At 43.2% G+C, this 22,130-nt stretch overlaps 1 protein-coding gene across 5 annotated transcripts in view; it reads right to left on the minus strand.

Annotated features, from left to right (window-relative positions):
- The window catches only part of AGAP1 (ArfGAP with GTPase domain, ankyrin repeat and PH domain 1), a 641,433-nt gene that overhangs the window by 371,177 nt on the left and 248,126 nt on the right, over positions 1–22,130 (minus strand). The window lies entirely within an intron of this gene.

Genomic DNA, 22,130 nt, shown 5'->3' on the forward strand with positions numbered 1-22,130 from the left:
CGGTGCCGAGGTTCCAGCCCTTGCGATGGAGGGTGCATCAAGGCAGGTTTCCCCCTCGACTGGACAGGGCGAGTCAACGGTGCTGTCGGTGCCGGTGGTTGAGGCGGTGCCGGCTCCGTGAGAGCTATCAAGTCTCTCGCCTCCGCGAAGGTCTCTGGAGTCGACGGGAGTTGTATCACCGCCGGTCTCGGTGGAGACGCTATCTGCACCGGACTCAACGGCCTCGGCGCCGGAGTCGACAGTGCTGGAGGCACCTGTTTCCGGTGCTCCACCGGCGGACTCAGCTCTACCCCCGGCACTGGGGGAGCCGGTGTCTTCGGCCCGGAGGCCCCCGTCTTATGGGCTTTTTTATGCCCCGGGGATACTGACCGGCGTCGAGGCACTTGCTGCGGTGCCGACGAGGTCCGGTGCCGGGGAGGCTTGTCCGACACCACTCGCGTGGTCGGCATGGCCGGTGCTGCCGGGGCACTGCGCACCGAGGCGCTAGGTGCCGGGGCTTGGCTTGTAGAGGGAGTGTCCAGACTAAGTGCCGCCTCCATCAGGAGTTGCCGGAGCCGAAAGTCCCGCTCTTTCTTGGTCCTTGGTCTGAAGGCCTTACAGATCTTGCACTTATCTGTTTGATGGGACTCTCCCAGGCACTTCAGACGGAGTCGTGCGGGTCGCTCGTGGGCATAGGCTTAGCGCAGGAGGCGCACTGCTTGAAGCCGGGAGCGTTGGGCATGAGCCCGGGCCCGCGGCCGGGGGAGACGACCCCCTTAATCCCCTGGACAACTATAACAACTTCAAAACTATTTAACTATAAACACTAGAACTATAACTATAACTACAACTGCGAATAACTAACTAAGCTAGGGAGAGTGGAGGACAGCTATGCCGCGCTCCACAGTTCCAACGACCATCAGGGGCGGTAAGAAGGAACTGAGGGGGCGCCGGGTCGGCTGGGGTATATATTCAGCGCCATGAAGGCGCCACTCTAGGGGGCTCCACAGCCGACCCGCCGGTGTTGCTAGGGTAGAGAATCTTCCGACGATCGTGCACGCGGCGCGCTCACACCTAATGGAATGGATATGAGCAAACACTCGAAGAAGAACAGCCACTTAAATAGACAAGCTGTTGAGGGACAGACTGCTCAATAGCGAGGTTGAGTGTTTGATGCACAGATAAATACCACAATTGAGTCCTATGAACCTGCAGAAACATTTAATGTCCCTGGTGGAAATAAGTTTGCCTTCCTCCATGGACTCCAGTAGCACAAACAATGCTGTTATTTGGCATTTTAACATTGGACTCTTCCTTCTAAAGGACAGCCCATCTTTAATTCTAGGTCGGATACGTTCACCTCTCCCGGTGCTGGAGACAACCCATGTTCTTTGCAACAGTACCTTAACCTTGTCCAAATTGAGTCGTGGATGTCAGTTGAGTTCTTTTCTTGGAGGAGAATCTGGAGTCTTGTAGGCAAACAGATAAGTAGCTAAGCTGTTCGGGGGTTTTTTGCAAAGGAAGAAATTGAGCTGGAGGTTCCATTCAGCTACAGCTATTACCTGCTAAGCTTATATGTGCTGAGATCAAATTTCCCTTTCACGTGGTGTGCATATAACGATTGTGGGGTTTTCTCTTGCTCAAACTCTAAGACTAATCTCCTGTTGCAGGTTGGGAGATCCATTTCTTCTCTACTTGTTCAGATATGGTTTAGCTGGCATGTTATCTATCATAGCTAGGCTTGGAAGGATTAGATTTTTATTGGTAAATGTTGATTAACATTTATTTCACCCTATACACAAACCAATGGAAAAAAATTTCCATTGCCTATCTGTACATTTTTGATGATTGTCAGACAAATGCTGCTTGAGAACATATTAGAGTTTGATTGAAGGCTATTTACTTTGTATATTTTGACATATCTTGACAATTTTTGTTTTAACAGTTATAAAGCAGCAACTTTTTGAATCTCGATATCTCATTAAATAATTGTCCAACGCCCTCATTGCCAGATCTCCCTAGTAATTTCCCACAACTATGAAAATTTAAAATTGATTAAAAAAATTAAAAAGTTTTAAAATGAATAATGATATTATCCACCTAAATTATACAAAAATTAAAAAAAAAAACAGTTACCTACCTTTCGTAACTGTTGTTCTTCGAGATGTGTTGCTCATGTCCATTCGAATTAGATGTGTGTGCACGGCAGCTGGAAGGTTTTTCCGCTAGCAATAACTGCTGGGTTGGCCCAGGCTCCCCCAGGGGTCACAACTTCATGGCTCTGGATATAGGGCCCTGCCGACCCACCACCACCCCAGTTCCTTCCTGCCATTTCACTCCAACAGAGGGGTTGGTGGGTGAGTATTGGAATGGACATGAGCAACACATCTGGAAGAACAACAGCTATAAAAGATAGATAATCGTTTTTTTCTTCTTTGAGTGATTGCTCATGTACATTCCAATTAGGTAATTACCAAGTCTAATTTTTGGGGCTGCATCGTCTATAGCCTGCTGTGTAATAGCGTAATGCAAGGTAAAATATGTATTGTTGACCACGTCACAGCTCTGCAAATTTCCTGGGTTGGAACATGGGCCAGGAACCCATGATGCCTGTGCCCTTGTGGATTGTACTGTAAGCAGGACAGGTACCTTTGCCAGATCATGGCATGTCCGGATACACAACGTGATCCGTGACGAAATCCTTTGGGAGGAGACTGGAAGCCCCTTCATTCTGTATGCTACTGCGACAAACGGCTGAACGGACTTCTGAAACGGTTTTTGTGTGCTCGATATAGAAAGCTAATGCCCAGCGAACGTCCAATGAATGAAGTTTTTGCTCCCTGCTGCTTGCATGCGGCTTAGAGTAGAAATCTGGAAGGAAGATATCCTGGTTAACATGAAACTGGGAGACAATCTTAGGGAGAAAAGCGGAATGCAGTCTGAGCTGGACTTTGTCCTTACAAAACACGGTGTAAGGAGGCTCAGATGTTAGGGCCTTGAGGTCAGACACCCTCCTGGCCGATGTTATCACTATGGGACGCCACCTTATATGAGAGGTACAGCAAAGAACATGTCACCAGCGGTTCAAAGGATGGCCCTGTTAGCCCGGATAGGACCAAGTTAAGGTCTGAGGCCAGGATCGTCTGCCATACGTGAGGGTGTAGTCTGTCGAGACCTTTTAGGAAACGACTCACCAAAGGGTTGGCGAACATTGATCGGCCCTTTATGCCTGGATGGAAGGTAAAGATGGCAGCCAGGTGGACCTTTGTTGATGACAAGGAAAGACCATGCTGCTCAAAGTGGAGGAGGTAGTCCAATATCATGGGTATCGACGAACATGTTGGAGACAGGAGATATTGGGAAGACCAAATTGTGAATCTTTTCCATTTGGCTAGGTAGGTAGCCTAGAGGAGGGTTTCCTACTGCCCAGGAGGCCTTCCCGGACTGGACCCGAATAGGCAAGCTCCACTGGATTCAGGCATAGAGCTTCCACGCCATGAGGTGAAGCGACTCAAGGTTTGGGTGCTGGAGACTGCCATGATCCTGAGTTATTAGGTCCAGGAAGAGCAGTAAGGTGATTGGGTTGTCCACGGACACTTCCAGGAGAGATGTATAACAGTGCTGGCAGGGCCAGGCTGGAGCTATAAGTATCACCGAGGCCTTGTCCCTTCGAACCTTGAGGAGCACCTTGTGAACGAGAGGTATGGGAGGAAATGTGTACAAGAGGTGTCCCTTCCAGGGAAGGAGGAACGCATCCACGATGGAGCCCAGGCTGTGATTCAGGAAGGAGCAGAATTGCAGGCACTTCCTGTTGTGTTGCGTGGCAAACAAGTCTATCTGGGGAAACCCCCACTGTTGGAAGATGGTATTTGCAACATCTGAGCGAAGGGACCACTCGTGGCCTTGAAAGACCTGCTGAGATAGTCCGCCAACTCATTCTGTACTCCAGGGAGGTACGACGCCTCCAGATGTACTGAGTGAGCTATGCAAAAGTCCCACAATCTGAGGGCTTCCTGGCACAGGGGAGAGGAGCGTGCACCCCTGTCTGTTTATATAAAACACACTATTGTATTGTCCATCATAACCGATACACATTTGCCTTCCAGATGAACTTGGAACATGTGGCATGCCAGACAGACCGTTCTCAGCTCTCTGACGTTGATGTGAAGTGAGAGCTCCACTTGGGATCAGAGGCCTGAGGTCTCCCGGGTGCACACCCCACCCCAATGCTGACATGTCTGTCACCAACAAGAGGGATGGCTGGGGTCTGGCGAAGGGAACATCTGCCCACATCTCCTGCAGGTTGAGCCATCATAGGAGGGAGTCGAGGACCAGATGAGGACGAGTGACAACTTTGTCTAGACCATCCCAAATCGGCTGATCCACTGAAGCCAGCCATGCCCGAAGAGGTCGGAGTCTCAATCTGGCCTGCTGTACCACATAGGTACAAGTGGTCATGTGTCCCAGAAGCTTTAGGCAATTCCTTGCTGTGGTAGTAGGGAACTGCCTGAGACTTTGTATGATGTCGCACAGGGACTGGAAACGCGACTCCGTGAGGTACGCCCTCGTCTGTGTAGAGTCCAATACTGCCCCTATAAACTCTATCCGCTGAATGGGGGATAGGGTTGACTTCTGTACATTCAGTAGAAGGCCCAGGTCATCGAAAGTAGCCCTTATGACGCTCACTTGCACCTCCACTTGCACTTTGGAGCGGTCCTTGCTTAATTAGTCATCGAGGTATGGAAACACCTGCACCTGATGTTCGCGTAGGAACAAGGCCACGACTGCCATGCACTTGGTAAACACTTGAGGAGCCGCTGAGAGGCTGAACGGAAGGACTGTGAACTGATGATGATTGTGGTTCACCATGAATCTAAGGTACCTTCTGAGGGATGGCATTACTGAAATATGAAAGTAAGCGTCCTTCAAATCGAGGGCAGCATACCAGTTCCCCGGAGCCAAGGAAAAGATAATGGAGGCCAAAGAGACCATGTGGAACTTCAGTTTCTTCATGAACTTGTTGAGATTTCACAGGTCTAGGATGGGCCTTTGGCTTTCAGTATTAGGAAATACCAGGAATAGAACCCTTTGCCCTTCAGCTCCTGAGGAACCTCTTCCACTATCCCCAGCATTAGGAGCAAGTGCACCTCCTACACGAGGAGTTGCTCATGAAAAGGGTCCCTAAAGAGGGACGGGGAAGCAAGGTGGAAGGGAGGGAGAACTGGAGGGAATATCCCTTTTCTACTGGGCGGAGTACCCAACGATCCAATGTAATTCGGACCCACGCAGGGTAGAAAGGGGAGAGTCGGCATGAGAAAGTGAGGCAGGATGGATCCAGAATTCAGACTGGTGCGTTGCCCCTGGATGCACCTTCAAAAGTTCTGCTTCAAACCAGAGGACTATTTCGCCTGACCAGAGCCCTAGCCTGATGAGGGGGGTGGCCTCTTCCTATTATTTCCACTCCTCAGAGAAAAATCCTGCCTGTTTTGTGGATGGAAAAAACAAGGCGGTGGTTGCGGCTTACAATGTCTCCATTGTGTAGCCGGAGCGTAGAGGCCAAGGGACTTGAGGGTGGCTCAAGTCCTTCAGGCTATGAAGCCGAGAGTCAGTTTTCTCTGAAAAGAGTGCCAAGTCCTCAAAGGGGAGGTCCTGAATGATTTGTTGGACCTCATATGGGAGCCCTGGAACTTGTAAGCCAGGAGCTCCTTCTCATGGCTATCCCCGAGGCTATGGTGTGGGCAGCCATAACCGCCATGTCAAGGACCGCCGGCCTCGAAGCTTGGGCAATGAGCTTGCCCTCCTCTACTAAGGAGGAATACTCTGCCCTGGAGTCCTCTGGCAACAGCTCCGTAAATTTTCCCATTGCTCCACAGGAGTTGTAGTTGTACCTGCTGAGGACGGCCTGGTAGTTAGATATTCTGAGCTGGAGCCCTCCTGTGAAGTAGATTTTTCTCCCGGAAAGGTCCAGCTTTTTAGCTTCCCAGTTTTTTGGGGAGGGGCCCTGGTAGCCTTGGCGCTCCTGCTCATTCGCTGCGGCTACCACTAGGAAGTCCAGCAGGGGATGACTATACAGGTTCTTGAACTCCTTAGAGGGAACGAAGTGCTTTTGTTCGTTCCTCTTTGCCATTAGTGGTAAGGAGGCGGGGTTCTGCCACACTGTTTTGTTGGTATCATTAATAGTTTTGATAAGTGGCAGAGCAATATGGGAGGGACCAGAGGAGGCGAGGATGCCCACCATGGGGTCTGATGTCTCAATGGCCTCTTCGGCCTGGATCCCCAGGTTCTGCGCCTCCCTCCTCAACAGTTGTTGGAGCACCCTGCTCTCCTCCAGGAAAGGGGCCATCAACATTCCTACCACCGCCTCATCAGGCCGGAACGAGGACGAGGCCCTAGCTGGGAGCAGGTCCTGTTCCCTGCCCTCGGCACCCGGTCTTCCAGGGCAGTAGGTGCCGGCGCGGGCTACGCTTGGTCCTGCTGATACGCCAGAGGCACCAAAGCCAACCTGGAATTGGACCTCTGACTCTGGCCCTGGTGAATGCCCAGGTCGTCCAGAACGGCCACTAGGCAGGAGCCTGCCACTGATCAGGCCACGGTCCCAGATGAGGCTGCCACCCACACTTTCTAGACCTGAATCTCCTGCTTCTCCTCAACTGTAGGAGACTCTGTTTTGGAGGACCACAGAGGAGCAGTGCCCATCGGTGCCAGAGACTAGTGCCAGGAACAGGTGCAGCTCCCCTACGTGAGCACTGGGGGAAGGCCAAGGGGATGGTGACTCGTGCAGCAGCATCACTGGCTTGCCCCTGGACAGCACCGAGGGTCTCATGGGTGCCGCTGAGACCAATGTAGGCGACCTATCCCACCTTGGAGGGGAGGGTGGTGCCATGAGGGTGATAAAGTCCTTGGCCACCTCGAATACCTCCAGCGTGGATGGCAGCTGCAGGTTGTGGCTCTCCCAGATAGGGGAGTGTTGTGGGCCCAGACTCGACTGGTCCTGTGTAGGGACAGGAGTCAACGAGACCCTAGTCGGCAGAGCTGAACTCACGTGGCTTGCACTGCAGCGGACTCTGTCTGTGCCGGTCTGGATGTAGGGGAGCGGCCCCTTTTGGGTCTCTTCTTATGGGCCACTGGGGACTGAGAACGGTGACACCTGCTGACCTGCGTGGAGTCCCTATGTGCGGAGCCTTAGTGGTGCTGAGGGTCTCTGGCAGAGTCCTTCCTCGGCGCTGACTCATGTGCTGCCGGCGCTGGTGCACTGCACACCGAAGACGAGGTGCTCAGCGTCGGCTCTGCCAATCCGGGGTCCGAGTGTGGAGAGAGAGCAGCCTCCATCAGAAGGATCTTGAGGTGCTGATCTCTCTCCGAGTCCTCGGACGAAACCCCCAGCAGATCTAACAGTGTTCTTTTTGGTGGTTTTCCCCCAAACACTGCAAACAGGAAGTGTGGGGGTCACTTCTGGGCACAGACTTGCCACATGCTGCACAGAGTTTAAATCCCGGGGACTGAGGCATGCCCCGGTACCGGGAACAAAAAAAAGGGGGGGAGTACCCGCCAAATGAAACATATAAAAAGCTACACTATACTAACTGTTAACTACTATTATACTCTAACTATATACACAAAGTTCAAAGACTGCTAAGAGAGATGCTTGCCGAAGCAAGAGATACGAACGTTCCAGCTAACCGTCACAAGCGGTAAGAAGGAACTGATGTGGTGGTGGGTTGGCAGAGCCCTATATCTAACGCCATGAAGGCGTGACTCCAGGGGGCACCCGGATCGACCCGACAGGTACTGCTGGGGGTAAAACCTTCTGGCTGCCGTGCACACAGCATGGACGGACCTAATTGGAATGGACATAAGCAATCACTTGAAGAACATTCTGCCAAGCCTCATCATAGTGTGGTTATCCCAACTGAGTAGCTATATTATATGCTTCAAGGCCATTCCATATCACCCTTAACTCTTACTGGTTGATACTGTGACTATTCTGCCCTCTATGAAGTACTTTGTTCTGTTTCCACCAACAGAAGCACCCCACTAAGCTAACATCCTGTCTGGCTAAGCTATTGTATGATCTCTTAGGAACCTACTGTCCTCTGGCCCTCAAGTGCAGGATTTGGGATACCTTTTGCCACAAATGTTGCTGTTAACTTCTGGTGACTCCTTTGCAAGAGAAATCAATGTCTCAGGTAAAACATCACTTGCACAGGAGTGGACCAATTCTTGTCTCATCTGTTTCTGACAAATCTGGTTGAACATGTGGTGGCTGCTGATGCATTTAGTATCACCAAAGCCATTTCAAAGTTTCTCCTCAACGATAAATCCACACTTCTGGAATCCCATTGTTAGGAAATGTGGAGCTTTCCGCAGAGAAAAATACTGCATACTCCCAAAATCCACCATTACATTTGATATCTTGTTGGGAGGCTTATCAAGAGACCAAGTACTGAATAGGCTTTGGTCTTGTCTACAGTAGACTTTGTTAAACTTTTCCCATTGGTGGTAACAGTGACCATGGACATCCTGTCTGGAGTAGCACTCCCACAATAGCAAGTGTCAGTGGAGCTGAACTGGTGCATCAGTGAGGAATTTGACAAAAAAGCCTAATCTATGCATAACTTTACATTCCCAGAGGCAGTCCATATACATCAGGCTTTACATACTTTATAGCACCAAGGTAGAAGCTTGTATTGCTCCTACCATAGATGAACCAGTTAAGTGCTTAGTGGACATATAGAAGGACTTTGCGTCAGCATAAGGGGCCAGACTGAGATCTCTGCACAACTAGAGGTGTAAACCAGCATAGTCCCACTGACTTCAGTAAAGCAACATCATTTTATATCATCTGAAAATCTGGCCCCTATTCACTTACATTTAAAAATATCTGCAATTGTCCATGATCTGTTCAATGATGTTTAATCTCCCTACTTAATAGCTGACATAAAAGCAAACACTAAGCTACACAAAGGTACCTGATACTGTTCTCTAGCTGCTTCTGCTGTGATGGATCAAAAAACGAAGCATTAATTGGTATCTTCCTGATCTCACTTCCTGATCTCACTGTGAACCTTATTGTTTAGCCCTAACAAAGAGAAAAGGTGTTCATATTTAGAATATTAAATGTATATTTCATATCACACCTAAAATATTATAATTTCTATGCCATTTAAACAGATTTGTATTTAAAAATCACTCTCTCTCTCCTATCATGATGCACAAGAAACAGTGATATCTAACTAGTGAACAAAATAGGTTTGAGACTTTCAGTACTCTTCAGGATTGAACCTGGCATGACTGCATAATATTTACCACCTTCTCAGGGGTATATATTACAAGGCAGTAAAAACACCTGAGCACTGTGTACACTAGGGAGCAGACCTGTGCAGCTGGACCATTGCAAGAATCCTAGTGTACTAAGTGTTCTAAGTACAGACATGGCTTTAAAGAGTCCACAACACTAAACTAGCACTGGGAATTAACACATTTTCTTCTGGCAAGTATTTTCAGTTTTACAAAGAATGTAAAATTCAGGGGAGACAAGAACGTCTTCATTTCTGTAAGAAGCAAACACTGGAAACTACTGCAACAATGATGACAATTACCTGCCATATCCTGGACAAATCTTATTCTACTAACTATAATACCTTTGGGGTCCATTGTATTAAAAATGCAATTGTTTGTGTGTTATTGTGAGATTGTAGGTAGCTTCTCTAGGAGGAGGTGGTATGCTAATGTAATTCCTCTGGTAATCAGCCCTTTTGAAAACATCCCCTGGGTACTTCAAACTGGATTCTCTAGGGACCAACGACAAATAAGGGATTTGGGGACAAATAGCTGGTTTTAAACAGGTGCAGGACTTTTGTTCTGAAACAGCAAATAGACAGGCCCTCCATTCCACAGAGGGCTCAATCCTTAGGGAAAGCCTGGAAGGACCGACACCAGAGTCCTTCTGGAGACTGCAGGGATGGGCCAGATGTCCTCTGGTAAGCTTATTCACACGAGTAGGTTCTTTTACCGTTTTCAGTATGTTTTCTCTGTAGTGCTTTTACCTTATGTTTGCTTAGAAAAAACTGTATGATAACTTAAAACTTTTGGAAATGACTGTTATTCTCTGCAGAGAAAGCAAGCAGGCCTGTATAGACAGATTGTCTTTTGCTGGGAATAACAATGAAAGCAGGGAACTGTTCAGCCTGGAAATACCCTGGTCAGGAGGGAGAGAGGCACGGGTCTTCACTCCAGAAAGACAAAGGCTGGGAAGCCGGAAGCCTGAGTATGAGAGCTCTTGTTTGGTCAGTGTGATATATGCCATCATGTGCCAGCAATGCCCCTCTGCCACGTACACTGGCCACACTGGACAGTCTCTACGCAAAAGAATAAATGGACACAAACCAGACGTCAAGGATTATAACATTCAAAAACCAGTCAGAGAACACTTCAACCTCTCTAGACACTCAATTACAGACTTAAAGTGGCAATTCTTCACAAAAAAACTTCAAAAACAGACTCCAACAAGAAAATGCAGAACTGGAATTAATTTGCAAACTGGACACCATCAAATTAGTCCTAAATAAAGACTGGGAGTGGATGGGTCATTACACAAACTAAAAACTATTTCCCCATGCTAACTTTTCCCCCTACTGTTACTCACACCTTCTTGTCAACTGTTTGAAATGGGCCACCCTGATTACCACTACAAAATAGATTTTTCCTCCTGCTGATAATAGCCCACTTTAATTGAATTATCTCGTTAGAATTGGTAAGGCAATCCCCATCTTTTCATGTACTCTGTATATATATCTTCCTACTGTATTTTCAATTCCATGCATCTGATGAAGTGGGTTTTAGCCAACAAAAGCTTATGCCCAGATAAATTTGTTAGTCTCTAAGGTGCCACAAGTACTCCTCGTTGTTTTTGGTTAGAGCAGTTGTCCTGAACTGTGACGTCTACATGCAGACGCTACATGTTTTAAAAGTAAATACATTTTCTCAATGATGCATGTAATGCTTATTAACATGAATGAAGGCTGAACCTCTGTCATTGTCTCTTTTTTTGTTGGTTGGTTTGTTTGTTTAACAAAAAAGCTACCTGAATCTCCAGGAACTTACCTACCCTGAGGCCCTCCTAAGTCTCCCACCTTCGCTATGTTGTCATAGCTCATGTAGACTGGCCACTGACTTTTAACAATGTCATTTGCACTAGCACAGTTATAGGACAGGATGAGAAAAGTGCAAGCAAGCATTCTTTACTTCCCTTGCTGCAAGTACTGGAAGAGCTGCAGTGGTGGGACATTTTCAGAGAAAGCCCAGGGCAGTAGCAGCCCAACTCAACCCCATGCTACACCCAAATGCTCATAACCACATGCTTTCCTTTCTCAGGCTGTATTTTAAAAGCAGTTAAAATAAAAAAGGGGATGTAAACCACAGCTAGACAGCTTCCATTCCTCGGATTTTTCCAGCCACGCTTTCAACAATCCTTATTAAAGTGGACTGTCTGCTCCTGATCCTAGCTTGCCTCCTTTCCATGAAGACCTATTACTTCTCTTGTATTACTGCAAATTTACATGAAAATTCTGAATCCTGAAACTGAAGTTTAGGTTGAAACAATTAAATGGCATTCTTCCTACATTGTTGTTTTACTTTTGTTCCTTATTTTCAGTACCCTTTCCTAGCACCATTTCCTCTTAGTTTTATTTAATTCAGATTGCACAATACCATCACATTTGCTCAAGCTTCTTTAGACTATAATTTTGTTTTGATTAGCAGGCTAACAAAGATTTTTGAGGCTATCAAGTAAATCATGATTTTCCTCTGTGCTAAAATGGGTTAAGTGAAAAAGAGTAGTTGTTTAATGGGATCTTTAAAAGGACTTTAAAACGTTTAATAACTCAAGTATCCTATTACAAGTTTTAAAATATCCCACAAATATTTTACCTGTTTTTTTCCTCATCTTTCTGACTCATTCTTCTTCTTAATCAACACAAAACTCCAAATACAAACTGTTCTCAAATAAAAATGTTGAGCATGGCACAAGATAAAGATTAACATAAAAATTCAAAATGTTTTCCTCTGCTTGTCCTCACAACTTCTAAATTATATTCCTCTCCCCCACATATTTTGTTCCTTTCCCATCCCACAACTAGTATAGAAACACAGTATTTAAATTACAACCTATAGGGAATTTTTTCCCCCATAACATAGTTAGGAGCTACCTAAACCACCTATTAAACGACCTGTCCAACCTATTTTATAACAAAACAATCAGTACCTGACTACACCTCTCACTATTAGAATATGAATTTTTCATAATCTCCATCAACAATCTGCTTCTAAAACCATTTTCATCATTATTTTCTAGAACCAAGTATTAGGTGCTTTACACAAAACATGGGAGAGAAGTCCATGTTCTGAAGATCTTATAACCTAAACAATACCTTCCCTAGAGGAACTAGGATAAAACATACCAGCGTCTGGGAGGGACATGAAGGGCCAGGGATTCCAGATTATGTGATAATGTATTTATTCAGTTTTGGCACACACAGCTACCATTTTTCATTTTATTTATTCATTTATTTGTAATGAAGCATATTTAGTGATGCTTAGTTTTATCTAGAAGAAAGAAATCTTGTTAGGTGCAGGAATTAAATGGGAGATTTTCTAATGCACAAACAGGAGTACTTCTGCCCTTTTAATTTTTTATTCCCCAATGAAAAACAAAACAAAAAACTTATTTTCCAAAAAGTATCTCCTAAAATCCAAACCTTGACAGATGTTCAATGTTTCAGCTTACATAACATTAGCTCATTTCACCAAACATTAACACATGTTCTGTAGGTTATTTAGGGAACACACAACAATCTCTCACTAACACCAGCTCTCTAAAGTTTCTTTAGGTCAGCTAAACCTCCCAAGCTTTCAGCATAATTTCACAGAGTTTAGCAAATATACACAGCCTGGATTGGATACCAAGACTATCTAAAACAGGGGTCAGCATCCTTTCAGAAGTGGCATGCCGAGTCTTCATTTATTCACTCTAATTTAAGGTTTCACGTGCCAGTAATACATTTTAACATTTCCAGAAGGTCTCTTTCTATAAGTCTATAATATAGAACTAAACTATTGTTGTATGTAAAGTAAATAAGGTTTTAAAAATGTTTAAGAAGCTTCATTTAAAACTAAATTAAAATGCAGAGCCCCCCAGACTGGTGGCCAGGACCCAGGCAGTGTGAGTGCCACTGAAAATTAGCTTGCATGCCATCTTTGACACGCGTGCCATATGTTTTAGATCAGGGGTAGGCAACCTAACTCCACAAAGCTTCTATACAGTACAGTAGATGCCCTTTCATCACAATATTACCCTGCAGCTAATACCCCTGAAGGTAAAGTTAGACTGATCTAGCAGCAATTAACCTGTAAACTAATCAAACAAAAGAACTGCAATAAAACTAAAGGCAGCCTGGAATAATAGTTTTTGTGTCGCACGAAAATGCATTACATGTTCTCTTCTTTAAAATGTACAGTAATTGTGACAGAGCACGCTACCATGTAACTGAAAGTTAGAAACTATACATGTAATGTTCATCTTTATTTTATATATCTACTAAACATCTTCCATGTCCATACCAAACACTGCTGAGAGATAATGCAGAGAAAAGGGAACACCTGAAAGCCCACAGATAACATTTTCAAAAACAGGGGCCTACTATTAGATACCTAAATGTCCTATTTTCTTAAGTGGAGAGCACCCAGAAGAAATGAAATACCTTTCCAGTGAAATGAAAAGGCGGTACTATGTTAAGAAAACAAACAGTCTATAAGGTAGTTAACTTTAAGCAGTGACAATTTAAGATCTAGGTCCACTAATTTCGGAACTCTCTCCAACCAATGGAAGTATGTTAGTTACCCATTTTATTTTCTTGGTTTAAAGATCATTTCCAGGAAGATAAGTTGCAAAAGCTACGTTTTTCTTTCACTTGAAATCATATATCTGGCAGAGTTTTGAAAGTTCTTCCTAAAATATCCTTTTGCCATTGTTCCCAGACATTTAAGGGGAACATGGTATACTGCACAGACTATGAAATCAGAATCCTTTGAACTCCTGTTACAGACATTTTACTGGAGGAAGGTGAAAAGCTACTCATGACTGATGGGAGTTGGGACACACAGATATAGTTTATTAATATGTAACAGTAAGATTTAAGCAGGAATCGGAATAAAGGCCCCACTGTGGTGGGCGCTGTACTCAAATAATCAAGATGTCCCTATCCCAAAGAGCTCACGATCTTCTTGGTGACCTCCCTGGAACAGAGAGTCTCTGCTGAATTAACACCTATTCTCGCCTCATAATTCTGCTTGGTTTTTCCTCTTGTGAGCTGCCCACTATGGGCATGAGGGGCAAGGCTGGTCCTGCATTCCAGCCCTCGTTTCCCCTGCACAGGCTCACCTAGGCATCCATGTACTTGAGGGAAAAGTAAACAGGTGGCTGAGTCAGAATGGCTGAAATTCTGGGCATAAAGAGGTTGTGCACCTTACCCTCTCTGTCAAGGAAGCTCTGCTCTTCCACTTCTTCTGAAAAGAGGGATTCTTCAGAATCCAACCAACCACCCCCTCCTGTCACACCTCCAAAAGTGCCTGCCATGCTTGGCTGTGTGGGAGGTCAGTAGAAAAAGCATCTACAGCAGCTGACCGGGACCCTTCTTGGCATCAACCACAATGGACATCAGCTAATGATATCTGATGCAAAGACAACTTAAGGACCTGCAAACATTTGATGCTTCACATACATTTGTGACTAGACCCCAAAAAGGAGCAACGGATTAATTAGATGGATGAAAATTAGTGAAAATCAAATCTAATAGGAGTTGGGGAAAATTCCATTGCATTATTGGTCAAGGGAAGTTTAACTTAGTTTTAAGATGCTTAACAATAAAGGTATTTCTAGAAAGCTCAACTTGTGGTTTTTAAAATGAATCCAAAAGCCAAATATATAAAACACAAAGTGAGGAACTCCCTTTTTCCACCAATAGCTTATCAAGTGACCCCAGCTCACTAAGACTCACAGAAAGTCAATCAGTGCTTTGTTGTCAGGATTTATCTTTATAACTAGCAGCAGATTTACTTGTAATCTTAGCCATAAATCTGAGTTGACTGCAATTGTTATCTATACTGGAATCTTTAAAGGAGCCTATGATATTTAGGCCCCCAAATTCCACTGAAATTAAGTGGGAGTCAGCTGTTGAACTCTTAGAAATGCATTAAAACTGGGATTTTCAAAAAAGACTAATTCAGACTATAATAGGTTGCCAATTTTGGTTGGTTTCCTGGAGATTTCATCACACGATAATCTTTAATTCCTGGAGACTCCAGGCCAATCCTGGAGGGTTGGCAACCCTATTTAACCATACTCATTTATTTTCCCCCATGCACACCAGCAAAGAGGTAAATTCCTTCCAGGAAATAGTTTCTTTAGAAACTTCTCCCCAGTAACAGAGCAAGCACATATTGCTGCTTTAGAATTAATATGCACCACAAAGGAACATCTCCTTATTTGTGGGATGCTTAAACAGTATTGCTCTGGGTTGCAGCAGCATTCAGGGAATTCTCTCTGAACTGCACTGTCAGTCTCATGAAGGAATGAGAAAGGGAGGATTCAGCATATATAACAGAGATGCTGTTTTAATGAACCGTTGCAAGGATTTTGTAGACTATGAGAACTATGCCCAGATATATATATGGCAAGAGATAAAAAGCCAGAAATTCCACTCCATATTTGGATGTCAACAGTAACAAAAAAACACCTGAAGAAAAATCTGCTTGAATCATCATCTCTAAACAGAAGACAAAGCCAAAAAAATCTTCCAAAGAGATAATGTCATTCGAACATGAAATCTCAAGACATCCACAACATGATATAAAGATTGTTGCCAAACTGGAGGGACATATCTAGTGGGGACCCACAGGTGCCAGTCCAGAGTCCGGTACTAGTCAATATTTTCATTAATGACTTGGATAATGGAGTGGAGAATATTCTTATATCTTTTCTGGATGACACCAAACCAAGAGGGGTTGTAAGCACTTTGGAGTACACGATTAGAATTCAAAACAACATATTGGATAATTGGATGGAAATCAACACAATGAAATTCAGTAAAAACAAGTGTCACATGATATCAAGTATTACACTTAAGAAGGAAAAATCGAATGCACAACTACCAAATGGGGTACTACTTTGCCAGTTAACAGTAATGCCGAAAAGGATCTGGGGGTTATAGTAGATCACAAATTGAATATGAATCAACAATTGGATGCAGTGGAGAAAAGGGCTAATATTCTGGGATGTATTTACAGGCACGTCATATATATGACATGGGCGGTAACTGTCCCGCTCAACTCTGCACTGGTGAGTCCTCAAGTGGAGGACTGTGTCAAATTCTGGATGCCAAGCTTTTAGGAAAGAAGTGGACAAACTGGAGAGTCTAGAGGAGAGCAACAAAAATGATAAAAGGTTAGAAAACCTGACCTATGAAGAAAGACATGGGGATATGTTTAGTCTTGAGAAAAGACGACTGAAGGGGCAGAACCTGGTAACAGTCTTCAAATATGTTAAGGGCTGTTGTAAAGAGGATGGTGATCAATTGTTCTCAGGTCAGCAGCAACACAGATGTAGGCTAGATACAAGGAAAAACTTTCTAACTATAAGGATAGTTAAGCACTGGAACAGGCTTCCAAGGGAGGTTGTGGAAATCCCGCCATTGAAGATTTTTAAGAATAGGTTAGACAAACATCTGAAAGGGATGGTCTAGGTATACTTGGGGTCCTGCCTCAGCTCAGGGGTCTGGACTAGATGACCTCTCTAGGTCTCTACCAGCCCTACATTTCTAGGAGTCTGTGATATTCCACTGCAAAAGCAGCATATGTTGATCCTGGCACTCCATCAGCAACTAGGCCTGACTAGCCATTTTCTTCCTTTTCCTGCTGCTATGAAGAGCAAAAAGTAGAGAGGAAGAACAATTTCATGCAACTCCACTTAGCTTCCCTCTAAATCTATTTATAAGAGCTCTTCAGTTTCCTGAGGACAAAAACCCGACCCTCTCAAACAGCCTCAGAACACCAGCTGGACGGTCTGCAAGGCTAGTAGAAGTATTCCAACTCTCTTCAAATAACTTTGGCTTCTTTCAGTTGTTACACAGCTTTCTTTTAGTACAGAGGTTCCCAAAGTGGGCAATACCGCCCCCTGGGGGGTGCTGGAATGATCCAGGGGGGCAGTAGTAGCCTCGGGTGCAATTGGGGGGCGTTGAATAAAAATAAGGGGGCGGTGGAAGCATAAAGAAAGAATATAAGAAAATTTTGAAAAAACGTTCGTACATGTTTCATCTGTTGTATAACATAGAGTTAAAGTTGTAGTGATTACTTTATTTTCCAAATAAATTCACAAATTATAAACGATCAGGTGTCAAGTCCGCCAACAACTCTTAACAAGCAAGTGTTGGCAGGCGAGCGTGTCGCGCATTGTCGGGAAGTCCAGCATGCATCGGCAGGAATATGTGCGTGTAATGACTTGTTTACAATACGATACTATAAATAGGCGACATGTATGAAATCTAATTTAGATTGTTTCTTAATTGTGTAAAAAGCAGTTAACAATAGTGCAATAAGTATTTAAAATTTTTTATTCATATTCAATACCTTCGATCTTTACGGATTACGGATCACATACAAAGCAAATTGTATTATTGTTGTTTCAATAAAACAGCAATTTACACGTGAGTATTTTTATACATTTTCTTACATATCTACCGTACGTTTCTGTGTCTCTAGTGCTTACTAATAATAAAATCGTAGCAGGCTTGTGTCAGTACAGTACTATTTGAAGTGTACAGTCAATATATTTGTCATATTTTTTATTACAATATTAACGAAAACGGGAATGAAATCGTAAAAAAACTTAACTATTAACATTTATTTATATCTATCGAATCATCTGTGTTGGTAAATAAGGCGTGTGTTAATAAGGAACAATTATTTAAATAAGGGCAAACTAAATTAAAACTATTAACTGATTTTTAATTGCATATTGATTATTTTTAATTAATTATTTCTTGATAAATTTAGTTTGATATTTGACAATTTAATATCAAATACATATATCTAATGCTGAGCAAAGAACAAAACCCAGTTTATTAGTTTCATTAGTATTTTAGTTTGGTTGTCTTTTGCCATCTTATGCAAAAACCACTGTATACCTGATGTTGTGGGCGATATTCTAATAACACATCTTTCTTTACTATATTGTAGGATGTAGGTAGAAATATAGATACATAAAAGAACACAAATTTGTCACTGCATCTTTCTGTTTGTTCGCTTAAAGAAGGTAGATTTCCACGGGGGCGCTGAGTAATTTTTTTTCTGAAAAGGGGGGCGCTGAGTAATTTTTTTTCTGAAAAGGGGGCAGTAGGCCAAATAAGTTTGGGAACCTCTGTTTTAGTAGGTGGCAATTCTGTACATCCTACAGGGACACTGGTCAACTTAATTTTACTATTCTACATTAATATACAACTAGAATCCCTCTCTTCAACTCTCACTTATCACTGAAATATGTTTTTGGTAGGTAAACACCCCAAGATGTTTGGAAGACCTTTGTAAATACTAGTGTGGCAGCATGTATTTAGAGCACGGTCACAGATTCCCCCAATAGCAGCTTCCCAGAAAAGCCATGAAGGATAAGCAGTCTTCAAAACTGAAGCAAATTTAAAAAATCTTGAACTTCTTGGGAACCAAACACATCTGTGCAAGGCATCTCGGGGGGAGGAGGGTTGAGTGTATTGTATTTTGTGCAAGAAAAAAATCATTTTTTATACGGCTGGCTCTTTTATATGACGACTGCTGGCAAAAGGAGAGTCAGAGAGTGTGATGCAAAATTGACTTTGTTTTTAAAGAAAACACTGGAATTATTTTTAACGTTCTTCATACTGACAGTATACTTTATCTTTCTAAAGTGCCCCAATCACCATTTGTAAAGAGTTCATATCAATTGTCCAGAGAGCTCTTCCTCACTTCCTAACTTTCCACACTGAATACACCTATGCAACACAAACAATTTCAGTGGAGCACAATGGTATCATGAAAGGTACTACATGCTAGTAGAACAGTAGATAGCTTCAGCCTACTCAAAAGGGACATGGAACAAGCCAAGAATAGAACCCTAATATTTAAGTATTTATCTATGTGCAGTTCAAGGTTTTCCTTTTTTCATTTGTGCAATCACATCAGATTACATTCTAACACATTTCAGAAAGAAAATCCTATCATTTTAGCATTTGGAATTCTATTTTCATTTTTCTAGGCATTGCACAGCTGAGTTAGTTTACATGGTTTAGAAGTCCATGAATTTTTATTTGATCATCAATTATGGAATTTTCAGCAGGGCCTGGAGGTCCTTTGAGAAGTTTCTATTCAGAGGATAAAAAGTGACCTTTATTATTTAGCATTCTTTATTTCCTCAGATGTTGAAGGATTATTGCACTGTATAGTAAACAAAAAATGTAAGCTTTGGGACAGGGCTATTCCCCTCAACTCAGAATATAATGCTGGGCAGTAGATTATTGAAATCAGAGATTACACAGCAGATTTCCACAGGAAGCGCCTTACACCTGGGCCTGTCTGTGTGGACTTAATTGCAAGATCTACACCATAGCATCTAAATCTGTATACTGTCTCTCTTTATTCTTTATAACATTAGGAGTACACAAATGCATAAAGTATCTTATTTCTAAAAACCTCCAGCCCATATATGCATTTCAGGGGATAAAGACACATTATAATCCTTCTATAATGGATGATAGGTGGAACCTGCCACAATTTCAAGTCCATCAGGACTGGAAGGCACTACTGGGGTCCCAGTTGCAAAAATGGAAATTCAGGGTGACTGAAGCATTTGGAGGGGGAAAATGAAAGTGTCAGGACAAGATATTCCTTTCAAATCTTGTTACTCCAAACACTTCACCAAAGCAAAATACATTAAACACAAAGTAAAAACTTTCAATGGACTAGAGAAACAGGAGAAGCTCAAACTCCGTCTATGGATTTATTCAACCATCAAGCATCGTAATGAGTTAGTGAACTGCCCAGCTGAACAAATCAAATGGAAGTTATCAAGATTGAGAAATCAAGTATTTCTTAGATTTAAGTTTTCCAGTAAAAGATGTATTCAACTACTTTATTATGAGTTTATGACTAGACAAAAGGAATGTCAGGGGAAAGTTAAACCACAGAAGTGGTTGAAATTCTAAAAGGAACATTTACTCCCACTCTTTCTTGCACAGAATTATCTCCTGTCAAAACTGTAAGATATGTAAAAATAAATAGGCACTAGAGGCCATAGCTTGGACAACACACAACAAAAGAACAAAACTAAGAGTAACAAGCAACAGAAAGTCCTGTGGCACCTTTAAGACTAACAGATGTATTGGAGCATAAGCTTTCGTGGGTGAATACCCATTTCGTCAGACGCATGCGAATACCCACTTCGTCAGAATACCCACGAAAGCTTATGCTCCAATACATCTGTTAGTCTTAAAGGTGCCACAGGACTCTCTGTTGCTTTTTACAGATCCAGACTAACACGGCTACCCCTCTGATACAAAACTAAGAGTAAAATTCATATGATGGGTAAAAGCATCAATGCATAAAAAAGTAACAATTTCACACTTCCTATGGCCAACCTGCACTAAAAAACCGTTCTTTATTCAAGTTTACCACAAGCTGAAATCTACACTTTTTTACCAAGTCTGGAGAAACCTTGAGACAAGAGGAATAAAACCTGATACCATGTGAATCTTTTCTAGAAAGGTGCCTGAAACCAAAGCAAATACACAAAGGTGAAATACTTCAATAATCTGTAAAAGGAGACAATGATGGGGACAAAAAACCACTGGGAAGCTGAATAATCTGACATGACATGCCCTGGCCAGCTTTGGAGACACTAGACAACATAGAAAAAATCCTTATCCCGAAAAAGAAAAACCATGCCCCATTTAAAAGTTTCAGAATAGCAGGTTATTTCTCCAGCACGTCACATTAAAGATTTAAGCAGGAGTAGAAGTGTAAAGGGTGGGGGATTTGTGTTGTGCCACTTTTCGATCCACACTACAGCCCCAGTCCTGTAAACTGTCCCACATATGGGCACTCCTGTGCTCATACAGAGCCCTGCTGACCTCATCAGGTACTTGCCTAAATGAATCAGTTGCAAGAATGGGTGCTATGTTTGTTCACTTCAAATCAAGGAGGAGGAGGGTTTTTATTGCTTTTATGGACTTTTTTCCCCCACAATCTTTAAAAACCATTTCAAACACTAGCGTTTGAAATATAATTTCATATTTTGTGCATATTTCCTTAATTGTAAGTACCGAAGTGCAGCCACTCAGGATCCTCTACCACTACAGCTGTGTATAATCTCAACCAATTAAAGCAGACCAGGAGCTGCTTGAAGACATCAGCTGTTCAAAGAGAGGAAAAGAACTCTGACCTCCAGTCTTTGTGGTTAAGTAAAGGATGATTTTTCTAATGTCCACGTATTGGTAATTTTAAGTATCACCATATCGTATAAGAATTTACTATCTTAAATATCTTTATATAAGTATGTACATCTTTAAATACACAACAGCGTTTGAAGCTGCCATTGTGTTTGTGTTCTAATATTGAATTTAAAAAAAAACTGGTAGCCAGCTATAAGCTGGTGCTATCTTTCACCTGTCTCTAATCCCTCCAGCAGGAGCCCTGCTTCCCTCTCAGTACCAGCTCTTACACTTTCTTGTGTCCAAAAAAAGGGAACCAGATAACAGTTCCTTATTACTTCCTTTCCCTCCTCCAATCCCTAGAAAATGCCCTGGGCAGACTGAGCACCTCACATGCTTTGTTTACCTGCTCTCAGCTGCCTGCTTTACCCTCCCACACTGCCCAGGTTTACTCTGTGTACTGGGTCCCTCCCCATGCAGACTGATGCTTCCTGGATAGGAGAAGTATTATTATGCTTTCCATTTAACTTGCTTGAAGCTTCAAAAGAAAGCTGAAAACAGACAAAACCTCTCTAAATCACCATGACACAGGTAAGGAGACTGGATTTTATTCTTGTATGGGACACCTTGGTTAAGTCACGTCAC

Source organism: Trachemys scripta, chromosome 11, assembly GCF_013100865.1.
Source record: "Trachemys scripta elegans isolate TJP31775 chromosome 11, CAS_Tse_1.0, whole genome shotgun sequence".
Classification (NCBI taxonomy): domain Eukaryota; kingdom Metazoa; phylum Chordata; order Testudines; family Emydidae; genus Trachemys; species Trachemys scripta.